This window comes from Cupressus sempervirens, chromosome 10, assembly GCF_028749045.1.
Source record: "Cupressus sempervirens isolate cs-2001-9-10 chromosome 10, ASM2874904v1, whole genome shotgun sequence".
In the NCBI taxonomy this organism is placed as follows: domain Eukaryota; kingdom Viridiplantae; phylum Streptophyta; class Pinopsida; order Cupressales; family Cupressaceae; genus Cupressus; species Cupressus sempervirens.
The window spans coordinates 178,814,058-178,838,102 of NC_143127.1; positions in this window are offsets into that span (position 1 = coordinate 178,814,058).

The window sequence follows — 24,045 nt, forward strand, 5'->3', positions numbered from 1 at the left end:
TGCAGGTTTAGCATCAACTAGCCAGTCTTTTAGCTCAACATCCTCTTGCATTTCACTTGACACATACAAGAAACTTTTCATGCTTGGCAACAACATGAAAATCTTAAAGATTTTTCTTTGATTCCTAATAACATCTTGCATCTTTAATCATGCTAATATAATCTTTTCAATACTAACTCCTTTGGAACTGATGTATGATATTACCTCCAAATATCAGTCTCACATACCTATTGATTGCTTAGTTTGATGAGGTGTGATCACCTAACCCTTTCGGTGAATTGATACCTTCTCCATTTGATGTGTTGCAATCATCTTTCTTCTTCCATGTCTTGTTCATTTTATTTTTGACATTTTCAACATCTGCCTTGTCTTTGCCTTTATCAAGCTCACAACTTGGTGCCTTTGACTTTGTTGGACAATATCTACTAATGCGACTAATCTTCAAATAACTAAAACATGTAGTTTGACTCAACCACCTCTTGTAGTCACCTTTGAAGTGTGTTCTAATACAATTCTTAGGAACATGTCCATATTCTTGACAATAATGATAGTTATACCTTGTATTATAATCCCACTTATAAGAGTTTCTATTTTTCCTTACCTTTGTTTTCCTATTTAATGACCACATGAGTTTGGATCTACATTCAAAAGCTCTATGTCCATACATCTGATAGTTATAACAATATCCTTCAAATCTTTGTGTGTGCATGGTCCTAGTTCAGCATTCATGTGCCTAATGATCCTGTTTGTTGCACTTATGGTAGTGAACCATGTTCTTATGCTTGACATTCTAATTTTTAGTCTTGCTCCTACACACATTAGCAATATGTCCTTTCTTGCGACAATTATGACAAGTAGGTTTGGAGTTCTTACCTTTGTTGCTCCTTTCTTTAGCACTTTTGGATGACTCTCCTTCTTCAGTACTTGTGTATCCCAGTCTAGATGTATCATTATTGGATATAGGGGATCTCAACAATGGCTCAAAGTATTTGATGGCTTCACTTGGTTTATTGAAACTTTCAAAAAATTCCTTTTTCCAAGTTTTAGGTCACTTTACAATTGCTCATTCTGCAACTTCAATGTTTTTATCTCAATGTCCTTGACATTTAGTTCATAGTTGGCATTCATCATTTGACTCAAAGTATCCAATTGCATGTTGGAAATCTTGGTTAGCTCTAATGATTTCTCTTCTAGTTTTTTGTTCAAAAATCTTTTATCTTCTTTAATCATGGTTTTGTCTTCTATAGTTTTCTTCTTCTTTTTAGTTACCTCACATAGTAGAATGGCTTGTGATTCTTGCTCTAACTTGAGATTTTTGATTTCCTTAGCTTTGGCTCTATTCCTTTCCATTAGATCTACAATTGTTGCATCAAATTCATTGGAGTCTCAATTAGCAAATAGCTTAGTAGTGGATATCTCTTTGTATTGTGTGTCATTCTCTGCAATAGCAATTTCCTTCCTTCTCTTCTAGGATTTCTTTAGTTCCTCTCTTGCTTCATCCAGTTGATGTAGCATGAGTTGTATTTCAATTCCCTGATTCTTAATGATCTTTCCCAACTTGTAGACTTCCATTATCAAGATCTTTCTTCAAAGCTACAAATCTTCTCTTTTAGAGAACTAGGCTTTGATACCAATTGTTGGAATTATAATAGGAAAGGTAAACTAATGGGGGGTGAATTAGTAGTTTAAACTTTGACCCTTAAAAACTTTCACCACACATCCATCTCATACAATTAATAAGTAAATTAAAATACCATCTAAAACATGTAAAGATATAAACATTCATACACATATGACACTAGATATGATTACCCGAAAACCCTACAATGAGAAGGTAAAACTGGGGGTGGGATAACACCCACAAATATTCACTACTATAGTAATAAAGTGTATCCAATGAATGTTACAATGTTTTGGCCATGAGACATGATCTACCCTATTAAAGGCTTAAAAAAACTATTAGGTTTCACTTAAAGGATTTCAACACCCTGTTAGAAGTCTGCCTTGCTAAAGGACTTAAACTCACAATTAAGTAAGCACCTTGTTAGAGGATTTCAATAGAGCCTGTTAGGACTACTGCGTTAAGATATTTGACTGATTCACCTAATAGAATGATTCAACAATGATCATATGGTTAGCACTTGATTGATTGATAACAGATCACCTCTAAACTAATGTATTCTCGATCCTTCTTGATCAGATGTCTCTCTGTTGTATGCTCTTCCCTTCCTTTTTTCTACTTTAATTAATTTTGCAATGTAATATCAGATAATAACTCCTTAGCCACCATGAATGCTCTATTTGCACATGCAAACTTCTCTTTTCACTTTTTCATACACATTCTCTGCATACTAGAGAGTATAGGGTTTGTCCTCCTTAAGAAGACTTAGGTGACTTAGGGTTAGGTATGAATCAACAACTATGATTCATCCATTTTTCCACTTAATTAGCCTTTCCTTTTTCTAATTGGTTGCATGTAATTGCATTGGGAATCCAACTTAAGATTCATCCTTATCTCCAAAATATCATAATTCATCTTTAAGTCAGCTCAAAAATGGTTTACATAGTAGTTTGTGCCTTTACAAAAAACTATATCAAAATTGTCTCACTCGACATCTAAAGTCTCTAATGCTTTCCATATACTAATTTCTATACTAAGACTCAACATATGTATCACTCGGCATGCACTTCTTGCTTAGCTCCTCAATCACTCGACATATACTGTTTGCTCGGCACTTGAGTGACTTGGCAAATGAGTGGCTTAGCACTCACTTTGGACTCAAAAAGCTCTATACTATACATGTTGTGCTTGACATGTACTACTTGTTCAGCATGAACTAAGTAAACAACTTAAGTGTGTAGACACTCATTTGTCAAAACCAATCTGAGATCAACGTATAGTGGGTGAGTCACCATCAATGTGACATAATAGAGGGATGCACATGAGACCTTGATGTAATAGACATATAGTCAAATTGACAGAAGGATGCAAGAATATATGTTATCTATAGGCTTAAATGAGGATAGAAAAGCCTACGTGAATAGGCTTCTATGTATAGGTATCATGAGTGGTCTATGACCAGCTCAAGTATGCAATTCAAAATTTGTATGCATCAACTTGAGTGGGATTTTTTAGGATTCCGGCACCTAGATAATGGAGTTCATATATAATTCAAAAACTCCATTGTTGGAAGGTGAAGTAGTTGCAAAATTAAAATTAGTTTTCATTATTATTGAAGTTATGAGAAGAAGATACAGAGCTAAGAAGAGAAGATAAGAAAACTAAGGGAGATGAGGTGTTGAAACAATAGATAGAGTTAAACAAATAGGAAGAAAGGTGATATAACAAAGATCATTGAAGAAGCTAAGATAAAAAGTGAAGATCAAGGTGTCTTCAAGATATACACAAGAGTTCTACAAGGCAAGGTGTGTCATTTATTTAGATCAACCATTTTAATAGCTTTTTTTATATTATAACCATTTATAAGCCCTTGACTGAGCATGCTTTGGTAGAAATCATATTGTAAATCTTCTAACCAGGTACCTCCTAGAATGAGTATTCCAAATCCTTTAACGAGGTATCTTTGAAAAGATTTTGTAATCCTAACAATTTGTTATCATTCATAACTAGATGTGTTCTCAGAAGGAACACTTGTAGCCTCTAACTAGGAAACTTTTTATCTGTAGTAAAAATATAGTGGGTATATTACTCCCACTATGGTTTTCATCCTCTCATCAAGGGTTTCTAAGTACAAAAATTCATGAGTCATTGATGTATGCATTTTTGTGTGAGTTTGCATGTTTATATGTTACTACTTTCATCATTATGTTAATATTCAAGCCACGAGTATATATAATATAATTTGGTATAATAACATAGTAGATTAGTTGGATTATTTGTACTGATTTAACCCCTCTCTCAATACTAGTTGAGACCAATAATTGGTATCAAAGTGCAGGCCCTGATAGTGAAGAGCTTGACAAATCAAGGGAAGATAAAATGGAAGTGTTTAGACTTTAGAAGTAACTTGAAGATGCTCTCACCATCATTGAAGATTTTAAGGACAAGTTAAGGATCTCCTTAGGAAAGAGAAATAAGCTAATGAAGAAAATGAGTAAGAGTCATGAAATCAATGAACAACTTGAGGAACAAAATGGTCTAGACGAATCTCAAGAAGCCATCATTGATCTCATGATAGATAGTGGGAATTTCTCCAAAACTGTGAATGGAGAAAGAAAAAGAAGAAACCATAGTAAGAGTGAGTCAAGATCAAAATGAAAAAGGAAATGTTGTTCTAGAAAAAGGTAAATTTGCGGATGCATTAAGAGAAGTACTAGTATGAACAAATCCACAGACTAACTGAAGAGTTGAAAAGAACAATAGAAAAATAAGAAGATGATTTTTTTTAATGAAAATTATGAAAATAGATGAACAAATCAAATCTTAGAGAAAGATCAAGAGCACCATTGGTCTTAGAGATGAAGGTGACAACAAGATTGAGAAAGGTGAATCATCTAGGAGCATAGACCAATACCTCAAGAAGTAAGGAAGGACATCACCTAAAGGTACACAACCTATGAAACCTACATGATAGTATTGTGGTAGAGTAGGTCATACTTCAAATATATACTAGAGTACAAGAGCATCTTACCTATTACTTACTTTTAATGGATACTATCACAACTACCACTGGTACGACCATACTACACAAGTATGCAGATCTCACTTTAATGAGAAAAGATTTGAAGGATGTTTCTTCTTCTATAACATGTATATACATATGAAAAAAGACTATAGATCTAGGGAAATATCTAATAATACAACCACAAAGTCAATACATCCCACAAATATTATGTTGGTTCATAGAAATCCCATCACAAAATCCATATACTTTTAACAACAAAAGTTCCTTGGATTTGAGTTGGATATGTAATGATTACAAGGGTTTGAAAACTAATCGCCTTTGAGTCTAGCCTACTAATAGTAAAACCTATAGAAATATAGTGTCTAACAAGAGTTTTCTAGGACTCACTCTATAAGAGGGAATAAATGACCCATTTGGAACATAAAGCAATTCCTTATTTCTATTTGGGAAAAAGGCCCATGTCTCTAGACTCCTTAGTAAGGTAATAATACTTCCATTTGACTCTATAAAACTTATGGTGGTCAACTCCAAAATCCCAAAGGAAATCCCTAAGAAATTTCACTATCTTCATGTATGTGGATTTGGAAGGATCCCAATAGGAGGAGGAGTATACATGGGTGGTATCCAAAAATTTAGAGGCCAAGGATGCATCTTGGTAATCTAGTAATCCCTTTTTTCAATCTTGGAAAGAATCACATTTCAAAGATAAATAGGTGAATTTTAAGAAGAGAAAGGAACTCCCAAAAGGTGAAATACATCTTCATGTTGAATCTATTTCCATCCATGTTGAGAAAGCCAAGGAGGGGCAAGAATAAAAGAATATTTATACTAGAGATTCTTGTGCCATTGAATAGATAAACCAAAGATAAGACAAAAAGTATCAAGGCATTGAAGAGCATTGGAGACATTTTCCTAATCCTCGATGAGAGTAAGAAAGGAATCATCAAAAAGGAGAGATAATATTGGTAATCATGTAACCAAACCCTTCAACAAAAAGCACATAAATAGTAAGGACAAGAGGGAAACCCTAGCGGAAGGACCTAAAAAGGAAAAAAATCCTTATATTATCTACCATTAATGGTAATACAAGTAGAGGCATCACCAAAAAGTATTTGAACTAACTTGATGAAAATGGGACCAAAGCGAAGGGCTTGAAGCATAACAAGTAGAAGGGTCATTCAATATAATCACAAGCATTGGAAAAATCAATCTTAAGGAAAATGACTTGTTATTTGTGCTTCTTGGCTCATTCCATACCTTCCCAAACCATAATAATATTGCTTAGAATATAGCTAGACTTAATGAATCAATTTTGGTTAGGGTACACAATTAAGAGGCAAGATGTGACAATTTTTGAGAGACAAGGCTTTAGCAATAATCTTGTAGTAGATAGTAAGAAATGTGATTAGTCTCCAATTACAAATATCTTCAAGATCTCTAACTTTGGGTATGAATTTAATGTTTCCATTATTGATAATATTGCAAAGAGATTTGGATTGAAAATCTTCATAGTAGACCATATAGAGGTTGAGGTCAATAGATTCCCAAAAGGATTTATAAAATTCACACGGAAAGCCATCACACCAAGGAGCATGGATTCCTTTAGGTCATTGAGGGTGATTATTTTTTCATAGAAAGTGTGATGCTCAACCGCAAGCTAGTCTAGAGTAATAACAATATAATCCTTCAAAGCTTGGTCCCTGGTAGTTGAATTTCCCTTCACTTTGAATACCTTCTCATACTGTTGGACAAAATCTTGAATAATGTTAAGAAGCTCAAAGAGAACCTCTTGATTTTCTTTGACTCTCTTGATCCCAATAAAGGCATGATGAGATTTAAGAGCCTAGAATAACTCCTTAGAAGCTTGGTCTCCTACCTCAAGCTAGTTAAGTTGAGCCTTAATTTGAGCTCTTGAAAGCTAAATTTGTAGGTTCAAGTCAAATATATTCAAGGCCAAGGCCTCAAAAGTAGCACAAAGCTCTTTGGTAGTTATATCATATGAGCATTCCGGGTACATAGCAAGTTGTCTTCCATAAATGAAAAGAAATCATGTTGTACATTTGATGAAATCATTCCACCACTAAATTTTTCCATCTAGTCATAGTGGTTGTTGAGCCTAGGCTTCAAATTCCAAACACACAATATATGAGTCACAGTGGATTCATGACTAAGAAGTGGTGTGCTAAGAAAAACATGCATTTTGGGAGGATGCCTCTTAGCTGTCTGTCATTCCATAAAAAAGAGAATGGGATAATGATCTAAAAAAGTTGCATCAATCAAAAGAATGATAGGTAATTTGTGATCTTTAGAGAAGAAGAAAATAGATTGTGCAGTAATCATGGCATGATCAAGCTGCTTAAAAAATCTTGTTAGGTCCAGTTCTAAAATTGGACCAATTGCGTTGAAACCTTCCAAAATGGTGACAATTGGATTTGGGATAAAAAGGCCCAATTTATTATGCATGTACTTATAACTTGCCTCTCTTTCCCCAATTTTCCATCTAAATGGAAAACTCCCATTCCTTTTAGTGGCCAGATCAACTAGATTGAAGTCCCCACACATAACCCAAGTGGCTGGTGGCAATTGACCCACCATATATGAGATATTTTAATAGCATCATTGGGAGCATAAACATTAACTATACCAAAAGAATGATTGTTGAGTGACAAAAAAATCCAAAAACACTTTCCATGGGGTCAATACCATGCAAAATAATAGAAAAAAGTAAATGAGGGGGAAAAAAAAGTAACTACACCACCTCAGCCAACTTCATGTTGTGAAGAGAACACAATAATCTAGCCAAATAACACAATCAACAATATTGATCATAAAACTATAAATTTTAACTTCCTAGAGATAGAGAATCTCTTAGTTACCAAGCTTGTTTCTAGTAGCTTAAAAAAACAAAAAAATTGGGAAGGTTCATCCCCAAATATCCCAGGAGATAAAGTCATAATGAAAATTCTTGCATGTCATCCTCATCCCCAAGAGACGAGAAAATATTATGCAAGAAGGATAAACTGTAGGAGTTGATGAATTCCAATTCCACAGCTTACCAAGATCACCTGCATGCAAATAACTTGTCGAAGGGAAACCAAGAAGGAAGAGGTGGAGCTTGGAAAAATCCTAAACGAACTTGAGAGAGAACATATTACAAAACAAAGAAAATGTATTTACAATGAAAATGATTTGTGAGATACAATGAGAGAGCCCAAATATAAAGGCTTCATGGAAGCTTGTAGAACAAGTTGGAAAGAGGTAGAAGATAAGGTTGACAACTAAGCACACTTCCACAAAAAGGTGGAACATGCTAGAAGGGAACAAACTCTCATGTTGTCAACAACTCATCACTACAACTATTAACTACATGCATTAACCTAAGTAAACTTAAGTAAAAGAATAAATAATTATTTACTCTAACACCCCACCTTAAGTGCAACTTAGGGGAATGCCTTAAGCTCACAAAACTAAGAGAAAATACAAAATGGGTCTTGACAACAAGGCCATGTTAGGTACCCATGTACGATGTGAAAAAATGCAACCTCTGAAAAAGGGGAAAGAGAGAAAACCACATGGGAAAAACCCTCCCCCAAAAAGAGGTAAGAACCTAGTGAAGGATTGAAGAAGCCTCCAACTAGAGAAATATCCCATAAAATAGGAACAAAGAGTGATCATGAAGAGCATCATTGAGGCATGAAGAAGTCGCAAATTCTGCCATCAAAAAGAAATTGTCGATCTAAAGAACCTCCATAGAAGAAGAAGGCATGAACCGAGCATTTCTCTATGGTAGATGATCCATCTCACCAAAATGCCCAGCCACTACAATCACCTTGTATATAGGGTCAACCACTGAATACATAGCTCACATTATCAAACCATCAAACCAAGGATGCATTAGAACACCAGAATAACCCTCCCTTAATGCAGAGGGGTTGAGATGATAGGCATCTGAGAAGGTGGGCCAAAATCCTTTGCAAACAGAACCAAGAACAACGAGAGAGGGAAGAGGTACAAACACCTATAAAGACATGGTCACACCAATGCTACATGGGAAAACAAAAGGAAGAAGGCCAAAAATAGCAAACAACTATTCCCCCCATGGTGTTTTATAAAAATAGTGCAAGTACAACTATCTCAAAACAATGTTCATGAACTCGAAATCTAAGAGTGGCACTTTATCTTAGTGTGTTTACATAAAAGTGCTTACAAATGATGTCAATAATGATCAGCATAGGAAAAAAGCTGATAAAAAAGATAGTACATCCTAAAACAAAAGATTCCATGACAAGAAAATGATCCTCGGACCTAAAACACCCAAGATATCCACCATAGAGAAAAAATGCCAAAAACATGATAGAAAGAGCATGGGCTAGAATCTAAAGGAAATGATAGCATTTCTGAAAAGATAACAAAACCAGCTTTCCAAAAATATAAAATTTTCAAAAAATTGACATGGGATGCAAAAGATATGCATGTCGGAGTCAAAAATAGAACTTTAGACTTCAATTAAAAAAATAGGCAACAAAACTGCATCAAAACCTGAAAAATATCTATACCAATGTCTTTTCTCAGAACCAACTTTTCGGTGCTTCTTTCAGATTGGAAAAATGCCTCTATATGCTCAAGATATGGCCAAAAAATGACTGTAGGTCAAAAAGGACCTTGGAGAGGTACTGGAGGGCTGATGATGTGATGTTGATGTCATGCTAACATTAGCATTCTACTAGAAAAAATTTGATAGCCTAGGGGTTGTCACAGCAAAAAAAATGCCACGTGGCAGGTGGGTGACGTGGCAGGGTCCACATGGAAAAGTGCTATCGTTGCACCCATGCCATGTGTCACCCCCAAAAATTGCAAAGTGGCATTGACTGTGCAAATGTCTCCATGCTGGTCGATGACTGTGCAGGAGTGGAGGAAAGGCTGGTGATGCTAGAAGAGCGGCCTGGAGGCAGAGCAGACAGGAAGCATCGCGGCGAAAACAGGCAAAGCAGATAGGGACATTGTTGGGAGAGCGGTATGAGGGCCACGGCTAGGACTAAGCTGTGTAAGGGAGGCACCACCAGTGTTGGTGAGGCATTGGTGGTGCACAAGCATCCTTGTGGTGGCGCGGCCCTGCAATATTTAAAAATAAAAAAATTGCTCAAATTTGTCTGTACGACTGTACTGCCGCCTATAGGGGGGCCTAAAAATTTCCCTAACACCTTGTAGGAAAAATGAATTTTTTTATATGATTCCTAACTATAAACGACCTTCAAAATCTAATGGTAGCATCTATTTGGGCTCAAAGTGCTCCAAAAAATGCTCTTCCCCTGGATTGAAGAAAAAATCATAAACAAACTAGGGTTTGTGTCTCCAAATTGTGGCTTCAAAAATCCTTCAAGCAAGAAGAAATAGGGAGGCTCTGATACCATGTAGGAGTTAATGAAATCCAACTCCACAGCTCACCAAGATCACCTGCATGCAAATAACCTATCGAAGGGAAATCAAGAAGGAAGAGATGGAGCTTGGAGAAACCCTAAACAGACTTGAGAGAGAACATATTACAAAACAAAGAAAATGTATTTATAATGAAAATGAGTTGTAAGATACAATGAGAGAGCCTAAATATAAAGGCCTCATGGAAGCTTGTAGAACAAGGTGGAAAGAGGTAGAAGATAAGGTTGACAACTAAGCACACTTCCAAAAAAAGGTGGAACATGCTAGAAGGGAACAAACTCCCATGTTGTCAACAACTCATTACTACAACTATTAACTACATGCATCAACCTAAGTAAACTTAAGTGAAAGAATAAATAAATAATTATTAATTATTTACTCTAACATAAACTAGATCTGCAGCTAGGAGGAGAATCTCCCCTAGAGATGACTCTCTACTGTTCCATGTCGATATCTAAGACCTCATAATGCTCCTCTAGGTTGTGAGATTGTGACAAATAGTGAGATACGATCATGGAAGTCGTCTATGGAGTGCAGACCCAAGCAAGTTGAGAAACACTCACAGGCACCCATGTCCTAAGAGAGGGTTAAAAATAGGCGATAAAAAAGTAGAACTACCATAGTAATAAGAGCCATAGTAGGAGGCACCATGTCGACTTTTTTCAACAATGAAGACAAAGATGTTGCAGATTGCTTTGGGATTGAGGTAGTTTTGTCTTTCCACACCATAATAGTCCATTCTTCCTTTTTGTAGCCTATGTAGGCTTGGCAGAAGCTTCCTTAGGAGGTGAATTTGTGCAAGGCATGACCAGTGAACAATCCTTGATCTTATGTTTAGTCAATTAACACCTATAATAGGCATTAGGGAGGTTTAGGTAAAGTACCTTCTCGATGAAGGTATGGACTCCAACATGAATTTTGACCATTTCTTTAAGGTTGCATGAAAGGTATACTTCAACACAAAGCATCTTTTGAGGGTGAGCATTAAAAAAATGATCATGTTCCATGAATACCATTGTGCCAATGGTTTATGTAATGGCCTAAAGAACAACCAACAAGGGAAGGGAAGACTTGTGAAATCAACCCAAACTAGGACCCTTAACTTTTTTTCATCTGAGACTATAAAGTTAAGACCAATGCTAGAAAACTAACAAAGAAGATCGAACTATCCAAGGCTCGTGATTAAAGACATTGTCAACTTGAGTAGGGTTTACAAAAAAAATACATAAAAGACCTTGGTAAATCTTTGAACACCATCAAGGTGAACTCCATGAGGAGTCCAGGATTTGGAAACCCAATCTTTCAACATGCTTTCAAGTGGTTGTCTACCCACAAAATAACCTATCAATATATGCTTATGAAGCCAATCACAAACACTATCGCATTCTTGAGTATTGTTGCCCTGTTATAAAATTCTTCAAATTTTATAAGCCCCGCTCATTGCAGAATATATTCATCAGACTACAGCATGCTTTAAAAGACGCATTCGGCGCAGTTGAGGAGATCAAATCTTTGGATTTCAGCAACATATGCTCTTTGCTAATAAGTTTCGAGAGAAAGCCCATGTTAGACAAAATGGAAAGAACTTATTGAGGCCTCGTTGCTGGAACGAAAGTCACTCCAATCGATATGCCTGGAACCGCATTTCATTATGCCTTCAAGTGCGGAAAGTAATATCAGAATATTTTATTTTGATGAGCGGTTATGTGAAGGTAGAAAGAGTGCGACAACTTGGCGGGCACGATGAAGAAACAGATAAATTAGTTGAAGTTTAACCGCGGTAAAGGCCAGCAAGTGGGGCAAGATGCGGAGACAGTTTCAAGACGTGTGATCCACCTCCATCTCCATAACTTCGCCATTGTGAATTCACGCTGGTGGAGACGTAAAAATAATCCACATTTTCGCGGCCATTTCTAAATCGAATCCGCTCCATGATGAATTTGTTGCCACTATCATGACGGTTAGCAATTTCTACAAATAAACACACGCCAAATGCAGGATCCTTTAAGTCAGTTGAATTGGTGGAAAGAAAGGCCATGCCTGAGTACCGAAATAACGTCATTTCAAACCGCTTTAAAAATAAAATCTGAACCGTCCTGCACATCAAATATCTGAACCAGAATAGCAATTGTTTGTTATTCAAAACAAACAGTCGTAGATTGGGTGCAAATTTTGTCTCAGGCTTTGCGAAGAAACATAATCGCCCTCAGATAGACCGCCATTGATGATCCCCCAGAGCTAATAAAATAATCTCGGTGGGAGAAGTGGAGACACTCTATTTTCAGACACTCCCTTTTTGGTGAGGGTTTTAAGTAATGATGAATCTGAAAGCAGAAAGAAGAACAGTAATGTGAATCAGGAATTGAGTGAGGTCTGGCATGTATGGTGCCATGCATTTTCATTTCTTGATTGGGTTGCGACGAAAAGCTTGTTCGCACCATGGGGACTGCATTTAAATTGATGGGTACCATTTCTGAATGGAAGCCATGTGAATGTTAAAAGAAGAGAAACTGTCGCTCTACCAGTATACCTACTATTGAAGGTATTAGATCTCCTATTTGGACAGGACCCAATAGTTGCTATGGTGGGATACAAGTAGTAGGGGGCATCTTTATTTTCTCTGTAACTCGGCATATTTGAGAAAAGGATTGGAAATCAAACCATGAAGTACAAGTATCAGAGGCCGGATTATGCTCCTTTTTTAAGAAGTACGCTTCCAGATATTGGCGATACCATTTTGGGAAATGTTTGTCTTCAAGACTTCTGGTCATCTCTTGCGAATGAAGAAAAGACTCCATTAGCTGGAAAAATACTGGAAAGTGGTTTGGCCCAAGCAGGCGGGCATCCCATTTCCGTACAATGCCCAGAATTAGTGCTGGAGTGCATGAAGGCTTATCATCCCAGCACTAGAGAAGTTGTTTCACCGAACAATGAAACAATTGTCCGCCTGGACCCTGCCTCTATTGCTATCATTTTTTGATTGCCTGCTAGGATGCAATATGCCAGCATTAATCTAAGAACTGCCAAGGAATATTTTACTGCCAATCAAACTCAATGTTTAAATACTGTGGCAAGATCGTGGTTTTTCCAATTGAGAAGAGGCAAATCTCAATTAGGCAAATCCATTCACAGATCATCACTGAAAGAAGATGTGGCGGACATGGTAACTTTGTTGAGCAGGATCGTTGGTCTTCGGGATTCACACGAGTTTGAAGGTTGGATGTTTCTATTCATTAATATTGTCTGTGAAGGAAAACAATACATTGATTGGGCTGAAATTATCAGTGACTCACTGCACAGACAGCTCATGGGACTTCGGGAAAATGACTACTTTTATATGACTTCATACCTTTTCTACGCCATTGCAAGTACCAAAGGTTGGCCAGGACTTACCCGGCAGGGAATTTATGATGACACGACCATCATTTATAATTATCTTCCTCAAATTCAGTATGATAATAGCCTACACCATTTCAGAAGAGTGAATGACGCATTCACCATGCTAACTGTAAGGGAAATTCAGGGGAACATTGGGCTCAGGATTTCACCAGAAGCAGCAATGAAAGTGCAAAAATATGGAAGTGTTTTTATACAATTTCCGAAGTTTACTTATATCCGGCTGGTTGCCTATGATGGATGTCCATTGATGTTACCTAGGTTTGTTGATGATAAACTAGTCTTAATTGAAATGTGCAGGCAAATTAATCAAATCAACAAACTTTGCAGGAACAGGAGGACAGATGAAATAACTTTCCCTATCGGCATCGGATATTATAGTTGCGACACCGCATCAGATGCCAGGAACATTGAAAGATCTATCGCCACGATAAATTTGCATCCTTACACGATGCGTTTCCCTTATGATAGTAAGGGCTATGCTGTGAATGAATTGAAGTTAAATCCCAGTCTCGGTCACTTCCCGGCTCTAGAAGACTTTTGGGAGGATTGCGAAAATGACTTCGAAGTCAGGAAGAGGGATTGGATGCGGCTTACAGTATGGCAGGTAATAAACTTTAAGTTAGACATTGATGTAACAGGCATAGATGATGATGAGATTTCTTTGGTTGATCCTTATTATTACGAGAAAATTGAATTACTAGAGCTCCCTCCTATTGATTGGTCAATTCCTGAATTGAAAAGTTTGAAAGAGAGGTCTTCCTATGTTCTTAGAAGAACAAGAGACTGGATCAGTAAAGTCAGAATCGAAAAAGCAACTGGTGAATCTCAAAATAAAGAGGGGAGAAATAATACAGGGGAATCGTCTCGAATGGCGATAGAGGCCACTTCTAGTGAGAAGATACGACAACTAGATATAGATGCTCAAGATCAAGAAGAAAATTTGAATCAGCCAGATAAGTTTATAGTACAAAGGAAAAGGACAAAAATGAAAGGTAGAAGAAATGAGAAATACCAAAGAACCCCTCAAATTGCTGAATCACATGTTCCGGTTACATCCCCTCGTGATGTAGCGATTCCTCACTTGAGTTTTCTTCCTCCTGATGCGCCCATAATAGACATTACACAGTTGGATGACCCGTTATCTAATTCGGAGGACTTAATAATGGTTGCTGAAAATGTAACAGGTGCCGAACAAATTTCAAAGGTTACACATTCATGGTTCCAGGATAGTCTTCAGAAGAGGAAGAATGTTGTTCAGTTGGTTCCGCCTCCATTTGATATGGTCTCTAGCATTCTTCAGAAGCCTCCTAAGGCAAAAAAGACCAAAGTGATGTCCAGGTTAGCTATTGATAAAACTTCAGGTAATCTGTATGTAGAATTAGCCAAGCCTATAGTTGAAAAGAATGTTGATGAAGCATCTGAATCAGATTTCATTCTAGAAAACGTTGACCTTGGTCCTTCTAATGCGGAAAGAGAGTTTCAAAATTTTGAATTGATTGCCACTCAGATGTTGCAAAGGGCGAAGAAAGAGAGAAGAGCCAAAGAGCAACTCAAAGAACAACTTCAAATGATGGTAGCTTATGTTAATTCAATCGGCAACCCTTCTAATACCCAAGTCATGGCCACCCCGCCAGTTCCAACAAGACTTGATGGTATTTTAGATCATACTATTGTTCAAAGAATTGACCAACAAAAGTCATATAGTTTAATGATCGAGGCTTGGATAAACAGGATGATAGAAGATGCTTCAAAACTTATAACTGGAGTAAAGGAGATATGTGGGAAAGCCATCACGCAGGTACAGGAAATTTCTAAGGAGCTGGAAAATAGCAAAAAACATAAATCCAATTGGCAAAAAGTAGCCGATGAATTAAAGGAAATAGCCAAGTTGGATACGGGCACCCTACTCCTTGAGAAAATTATTGCTGATCCGAGTGACAACCAAATACGTATCTGGAGTAAAAGTGTTGGTTGGAAGATGATAAACATCAACAAAGGGATCACTGAGTTCGAAAAGTTAATAACCTCTTTGGAGCAGTTGAAAGAAAAAAGTACAGATGAATTAATCTCTACTATCACAGGTGGGATGCCAGCAAGTGATCTTCAGCATGTTGATTGTCAGTTTCTCCTTGATTCATTCAGCGTTCAGATTCATTCAGAAATAGAGAACCGTGTGTCAGATGCTGAAACTATGATGAAGCTTAGCCTAGTTGCAGTCACGTTGGGAGATTATAACATTTCAGCCTACCGGCAGGAGTCAGAAGAAATCCAAGATAGATATCTCACAGCCAAACTCAAGATGGAAAACGTGTTCATTCCGAACTATGAATCAATGATACTCGTCCAAGATGCTTACAGGGCTTCCCGAGACAGATCAATTGTGTCTTGATAGATAGGGCTAATAGCTAGAAGAATTAGTGATTGTATATGTAAACGTTTTCAAGAATTCTAGCTAAAGTTTTGTTTTTGCAAGTTTCCTTGTATAGGTTAATTTTCTTAAGGCTAATTAACCTTCCAAAATTTTGTGTTTCGGAGGTGGTTATTAACCTCAGAGAGGTAGTTATTAACCTCTATGTCTATATAAAGACACCTTTTGGCTTGTAAAGGGACTTTTTGGTTGGAAAAATAAGGGAACACTATGCTGAAATTTTGATCTAGAGATAAATTTTGGAAAGTATGTACACTTTTTATCTTTGAATTGAAAAATCTCTATTGCTTTCTTGGTACAAGAAAAAGAAACGAGATGTGCGTTGGGTTTCTTATTTTAAAATCCAAATTGTTATACGTTTTTGGTAGACATTCTCATGGTGCTATGCGAGTGTTTACAAATGATAATGAATATGCTTAATAACATTGGTTGCTTTCAAGCGTAGTTCTCGAACACCATCGTTATCGATCTTGTTAACCACAGAGGGTTGTGAGGGCGTGTAGTGCATTCGTCTTCCATGACTCTCCCCTTGAAATTTGAAGTTTGAATTCTTTATTTGAAAATCTATTAAAAATTATATCATACGAGGGAGCTGCCCCTCAAAACGCAGAGGAAGGCCGGATATCAAGGGCCTATCCAACTGTTGTGAACGGTTTGCCACACACACTCCGTTGGGCAATTCTACTGTGACTAATCTGTTTACCAACAGATTTTTGGCGACTCTACTGGGGAGACTGAACAGAAAGATTGACAGTCGCCTATGATGAAGTACAATGGTACTTCCACATGAGAACATTTTTCCTGTGCTCCAACCGAACCTTGGCTTTCAAGACACCCAGGAAGATATCATCTCAGACTTAAACACTCTTTCCTAGAGGTGTAGACGAAGCGTACAAGAATATCATCAAGTTAATCGAGTTCTTGAAGGAAGAAGAAGAGTTTGGAGAAATCTTGCGAAGAGCCCCTATCGGTCAGGACGTTATAGTTATTGAAAGAATAGTGGTCATTCCAAGAAGAAACAGACAGAATCTTGGTCATATTCAAGGGCAAATAAATAATAACAACTAAGCTGGCTGATAAACCATACACTCGGGTTGATAGGCAAAAGGGTTTGGTAGATGAAGACTTTGAAACCCTCCGAAAATTAGATTTTAAGCCAATTACTCCTAAGAAGAAGAGGAAGGTCAAGTCTGTTAGTAGGTCTTCTTCTCCAACTAAGGCTATTGTTTCCCCTACGGCCTTTCAAGCTTTGCTTTTGCCAAGGACTATTGTACCTTCAGCTATAAATTTACAGCCCTTGAATATCATTCTTCCGACCATGGCACATCAAGCACCACAGCCAGCTGTCCCATGGGGAGCTTCTATTGGCCCTCTAAATTTAGGAAACCAACTACATGACATGCCCGTTGGTTCTCGAAAAAATCTTCCCAAGTTTTCTGGTGACGGAAAAGTCACTACCGATCAGCATATAAGTGCATTCTTTACAGCAAGCGGTGTTCTTGCAATCCAATATGAAGATGTTTATGTCCGTCTTTTTGTTGAAACACTTACTGAAGCCGCAGCTGAATGGTTTGGACAACTACCCGCTGGATCAATTACCTCTTGGGTAACTTTGATTCAGGCTTTTGAGAGGAGATTTAAGACTTCTGAAGATGAACATTTGCTCCTTTCCCAGTTGACTTCAATGAAGAAGGAAATTCATGAACCCATGCGAGAATTCATTGCTCGTTTTAATCAGACAGTGAATCGAATCCCTGTTAACAAAAGACCCACTGAAGAAAATCAAATGACTTTCTTCATCAGTGCTCAACCTTCTGATGTAAGTTTTCAAATACGAAGGACAAGACCCGTTAATCTAGCGGCTGCGCAAACCTTGGCTATCGAGGTGGAAGATGACTTGCTTAGTTCAGGGAAATGGAGTCATGATCTACAAAAGGGGAAAGGTCAACAAGCCCCTGTCACTACCACTGATCCTTTATATCAGAAATTGGCTAATGATCTATTACAGCTCAAGAAGCAGTTGCCCTCTAATCCTCCACCTTTGTATCAAGATATTCCAAGGAGGAATTATCTGCCATATCAACAAAATAGACCAACTAAGTGGCTACCCCAATCGACACCAAGGTTAGCCATCGAACATCCCTCATCATCTGGTAAACAAACTGCTATGTGTGATTTTCACCTAACAACAGATCATGATGGCGCAAACTGTCCTGAGATGGCTAGATTCATGCAAATGCATTTGACTGCGGAGAAGATAGAAGAATATGTGGCTCCTGAAGATGTGATAGAACCCGCCGTTGAAACCTCTTCCATAAATTTCCTGGAGTATGAATCTGATGATGACCAAACTGAAGATATCAACAATCATTCTTGCAATGCGACTACACCAAGTTGGAGACAGAGATTGGAAGAAAAATGGAGTAAACAAGCGAAAGAAAAAGCCTCTGATGAGACTGCTAAGAAGATCCTGTCTCGTAAGCATACTCCAGAAGAGCCTTCTCAAGCAAAGGAGACAGATAAGGGTAAAAAACCTCCCATCATGGAAGACTCTTTTGATTTTATTGATCATTGCAAGAAGACCAAAGTACAAATTTCTCAATTGGATTACCTAAGAGCCAACCCTCATCAATTAGAAAGGTTGATCCAATGTGTTGGCAAGGAGAAACGCTCACCTGAAATCACTATCAACCATGAATCAGGAGTTTCTCTAGAAGTGGAAGATAATTTGGAAGGGCCCATGACTGAGAAAGAATCTTTTGTTGCAGCGTCTTTGTCAGACAAACCTGAGCCTTTCTATGTTTCTCTTTATATAGTTGGATGCAAGTTAAGTAATTGTATCATTGATTCTGGTGCATCTGATAATGTCATGCCTTCAAAGGTAGCACATGCCTTGGGTCTCTCTCTGAATAAACCTTCTGGAAAAGTGTATTCTATGGAGGCAAAACAAGTCCCGCTAGTTGGCCAGTTGAAAGATGCTCAAGTAGCACTTGCGGCACATCCTGAGAAGAAGTTAAAACTGAATATCCTGGTTGCTGATATTCCTGCCAGTTATGGGATGCTTTTGAGCAGAAGTTTTTGCAAAGATCTTGGTGGCGAAATCAAAATGGACATGTCTCATGCCCTTATCCCTATTGGAAATAAGAAGGTTAAGCTTGATCCTGAACCCAAAGCTAAATATACAGTGTTGAAATCAGATGATCCCAGAGCTGAAATCTTATATGTTGATACTGGGCATGGAACGTACATGATGAAATCCAATGAAGGAGATGTAACTAAACCTCTCATGCTTGATATAACCAATGAATTATGGTTAATGGAGTTTGACAGAAGTTCTTCTTCTTCCGGTTCAGGTGCTGGGATAGTGTTGATATCACCACAAGGAGAGAAATTTCCCAAAGCTTACAAGTTGGCTTTTGAGACCACAAATAATACCGCGGAATATGAAGCTCTCCTACTTGGTCTTGAGTATGCAAGAGGAAAAGGGATCAGACAACCCAAGGTGTCAGGAGATGCAGAATTAGTTGTCAATCAGGTACGTAGGCAATATCAAGCAAAAAATCCGAAATTGAAGGCATATAGGAATAGAGTGTGGGATGAGATCGAGCATTTCGATGCTTTTTCTTTATTTGCCATTCCTCGTGAACAAAACTCTAAGGCAGATTGTCTTGCAGTCTCTGCGTCTCTACTTATCCCTCATCCTGAGCTCAACAGAGATGTTTATACAGTAGAGATGATTCATAGACCCAGTGTGCCTGATAATGATCGACACTGGCAAGTTTTTGATGATGATGGGAAAATAATTGCATTTCTCGAGGGGAGGCCTCCATTTTCGGACCTAAGATTTGAAGGATCGTGCAATCATAATGGAAAACAAGAAGACGATCCTGAGGTTATTCAATTGGAAGGTAATGTTATCCCGAGAGGATTAGTCACCCTAGAGAGTCTTTTTAATAAAGAAGACAAAAGGAAAGAGAAAGTTGAGGACACTAAACCTTCTAATTGTTCGGGTTATGAGAAAGTAAACATTGGTTCTCAAGGAAATCCAAGAATGGTTCTAATAGGGAAAGGTTTGACATCTCAAGAGAGAGAAGAGTTTACAAGGTTATTGAATGCTTACCAAGACATTTTTTCTTGGGGTTATGAAGATCTAAAGGAATTCATGGATGGGAAATTTAAACATCAGATTCCTTTGAAACCTGGTTCAACTCCCTTTCGGCAAAAGCAAAGACAATTCAATCCCAAAGTGGCTGACGCTATTTTTAATGAGGTTGATAAGATGCTTAAAGCAAAGATTATCTATCCCATTCACCACTCAACATGGGTAGCTAATATTGTTCCTGTTAGGAAAAAGAATGGTGAGATAAGAATATGTGTTGACTTCCGCAATTTGAATCAGGCATCACTCAAGGATAATTATGGACTCCCTGTCATGGATCATATTTTGCAGTTGGTATCTGGCTCTGAACTCATGTCAATGTTAGATGGCTTCTCCGGCTATAACCAGATCAGTGTTGCACCTGAAGATCAACATAAAACCGCTTTTACCACTCCATGGGGTACGTTTGCCTACAATCGTATGCCTTTTGGTTTGATAAATGTTGGGGCCACCTTCCAAAGGGCCATGGATCATTCATTCAAGGATTTCAAGAATAAGATCATTGTTGTGTATCTTGATGATCTTACAGTGTTTTCAAAACAGAGAAGAGATCATGTGCATCATCTAGAAGCAATATTACATTGATGTCAAACTCAAGGCATCTCACTGAATCCTAAGAAGTCTATATTTGGGGTGACAGAAGGAAAACTACTGGGGCATATCGTCTCCAAAGAGGGCATTCGGATAGACCCTGAGTGGGTGAAAGCTATCCAACAGTTGTCACTTCCCATGAGTAAACCAGGAATTAGATCTTTCTTTGGGCAGATAAACTTTATAAGGAGGTTCATACCAGACTTCTCTGAGATAACAAAGTCAATTGTGGATATGATGAAAGGAAATACTAATTTTAAGTGGACAAAAGAAGGTAAGGCTTCTTTTGAACAAATCAAGACTGAAATTGCTCATGCGCCTACCCTTTCTTATCCAGATTTTTCCAAGGATTTTCATTTGTATTGTTATGCCTCCGAAGACACCTTATCTGCTATACTTACCCAACCTGACAAAAATAATACTGAGGCCCCAATAGCATTTATGAGTATCCCTCTTAAGAAACATGAATTGAAATACTCCTTGATCGAGAAAAATGCTTATGCTCTAGTTAGAGCGGTGAAACAGTTCAGGTTTTACATCCTAAACTCTCACTCCAAGGTGTTTGTCCCTGACTCGGCAGTGAAAACTATTTTGACACAACAAGAAATTGGCGTGAACAAAAGGGCCTCCTGGATAGCTAAAGTACAAGAATATGATCTCGATATAAAACCTACAAAGCTTGTCAGGGGAAAAGGTTTGTGTAAGGCAATTGCGGAAGGATCTTCTAAAGAAGGGACGAAGGAAGAAATGCCTTTAGTTTTATTCATTAGCAATGTTGATGACTGGTTTTCAAATATTGCCTATTTTCTGACATATGGGGAATGTCCTGCTCATTTATCACTTAAAGAAAAGAGGACCTTAAAATTGAAATCTGCAAAATACATTCTTTGGAATGACGCCTTATACAAGAAAGGGATAGATGGTACTTTTCTGAGATGTGTTGATTCTGAACAAAGAAAGGAATTGCTTCAGTTATTTCATAATGAAGCATGTGGAGGTCATTACTCCGCATCAGTAACAGCTTACAAAATTTTGAGAAATTGTTTTTACTGGCCCGGGATATTCAAAGATGCAGAAGAATGGGTGAAGAAGTGTGATTCTTGTCAGTACTTCAAAGGAAAAGTTCAATTGGCTGCACTGCCCTTGAAACCAGTGGTGATCGAAGAGCCCTTTCAACAATGGGGTTTGGATTTCATAGGTCTTATTCATCCTTCATCCTCTGCTGGACACACTCATATTTTGATGGCAACTGACTATTTAACCAAGTGGGTGGAAGCGACTCCAGTAAAACAAACAACTTCAGAAGTGGTTTGCAATTTTATCAAACAAAACATTCTGGTTAGGTTTGGTGTGCCAAATAAAATTATTACTGACAATGCTACCAACTTCTCTTCTCAAGAGATATCATCATTTTGCTATCAATACGGGATTATTCTCTCTCATTCCTCTGATTATTTTGCACAAGGAAATGGTCAGGCAGAATCAAGTAATAAAAATATTATGACCATTGTACGAAAATTGATAGATGTTAATCAAAGATCCTGGCACAAGCACCTATATGATGCACTATGGGCAGATCGTACCACTAAAAAGAGAGCAACGGGATTTTCTCCCTTCAAGATCCTGTACGGAACTGAGCTAGCTCTTCCTCTCCCCTTAGAGCTATCCACCTTGAAATTACAGAGTGCCATTGAGAATCTTGAATTCAAATATGCTCTCGAGAAACGAATGTTGTATTTGACAAAGTTGGAAGAAGAAAGAGAGATGGTTGTTGATAGAATTCAGGAACATCAATCCCGTGTCAAGAGGTTATTTGATAGAAAGGCTAAGCAGAGGATGTTTCAAGAGGGCGATCTTGTCTTGCTTTGGGATAAGCGCAGAGAGCCAAAAGGATTACATGGAAAATTTGACTCCTTATGGAGAGGCCCTTTCCAGATCAAAGAGGTATGCGGGAAGAACTCTTTTATTTTGTCATACCTGAGCGGTACCCAGTTGCCCTTACCTTATAATGGGCAACACCTGAAACATTATCATCAGTAAAAGGTGTTCGTACACCTTTTGTATATAGGTTGTCCCATTTTTGGTATGCTCTTGTTGGTTGGTGTTGTTTTGGCCTTTCTTTCTGTTGTCCTATTTTTGGTATTTGTTCCCTCTTTTGTAAATTGGCCCCTCAAAACGTAGAGGAAGGTCGGATATCAAGGGCCTATCCAACTGTTGTGAACGGTTTGCCACACACACTCCGTTGGGCAATTCTACTGTGACTAATCTGTTTACCAACAAGTATTAAGCACAATATTATGGTAGGGCTTACCTTGAGAAATATTTTCAAAAAATCTTGTAAGGGAATTTATTTAGAAGAGGCACTGTGAGCATTTATCACATCAACTCCAACACTAATATTAATTGATGGGTCAAAGTTCATCAGAGCCATTATAGAAACCCCAAAACTCTCACAATAAATGTAGTATGACATGAAAAATAGAGAGATGGACTCAATAGAAGAGTTGAACAACATCTAAAACCCTAGCTGGGTACATTCCAAAAATGACTTGTACCCTCATGGAACAAATGTTTTGATGCAACAGCATCCTAGGGAAGTCGACAATTATGTGTGTAGGGGATTCAAGCTTGGATTTATGGAGCTATGGTTTGCATGGTTGGGTATTTGTTCGAGGCACATTAGTGGACCTTGTCCTAAGTATACATAAAGATTGGAGTTAAAGTTGTTTTGGTGACTATTGGTCACATGTTCCTAATTTACTGGTAGACTTTGGAGATTATTTTTGCAAGATTTGATCCAAGAGAGTTGGCATGTGCGCTCTTGGATTTGGATAGTTGGATCTAGGCTAGCTAGTGATTGGATCTTGTGAGGTCTTACAAAACTATCTTTGTACTTTCTTATGTAATTGGTTGTAACCTAGAAGGCCCTATAGTCAGACATGTTGAATGAAAATCTTATATTCTATTATAAAATTGGTGTTATTTTGGATCTTAATATATGCGTTATTGTTTATATTTTGTTGTGTGGTTATTGTTGGGGGCTAGGACATCTCCTGTGGGGATTCTTCGGCCTTGTACTACATCAATTTTAGTTGTAAGTAATATTGTTATCCTATTAGAAACTAATTTAATTAACCTAGTGGTGTAGCCCTATAAGGGGGTGTAATAACTTTGTGTTTTAATTTAAAATTTGATTGATAATAATTAAATTTATATTAGTAAAATTAATTACATCTTATGAGTTAATGTTTATTTTATAATAGGGGTACATTTAATAGTTGATGTTAGTAAAATATAAATGTAACAAGCTAAAAAATTATAACAAAAGTTCACTAACCTATGATGTACTTGTTTAATTTTTAGAGTTGTAAGTGAAGGCTATAATT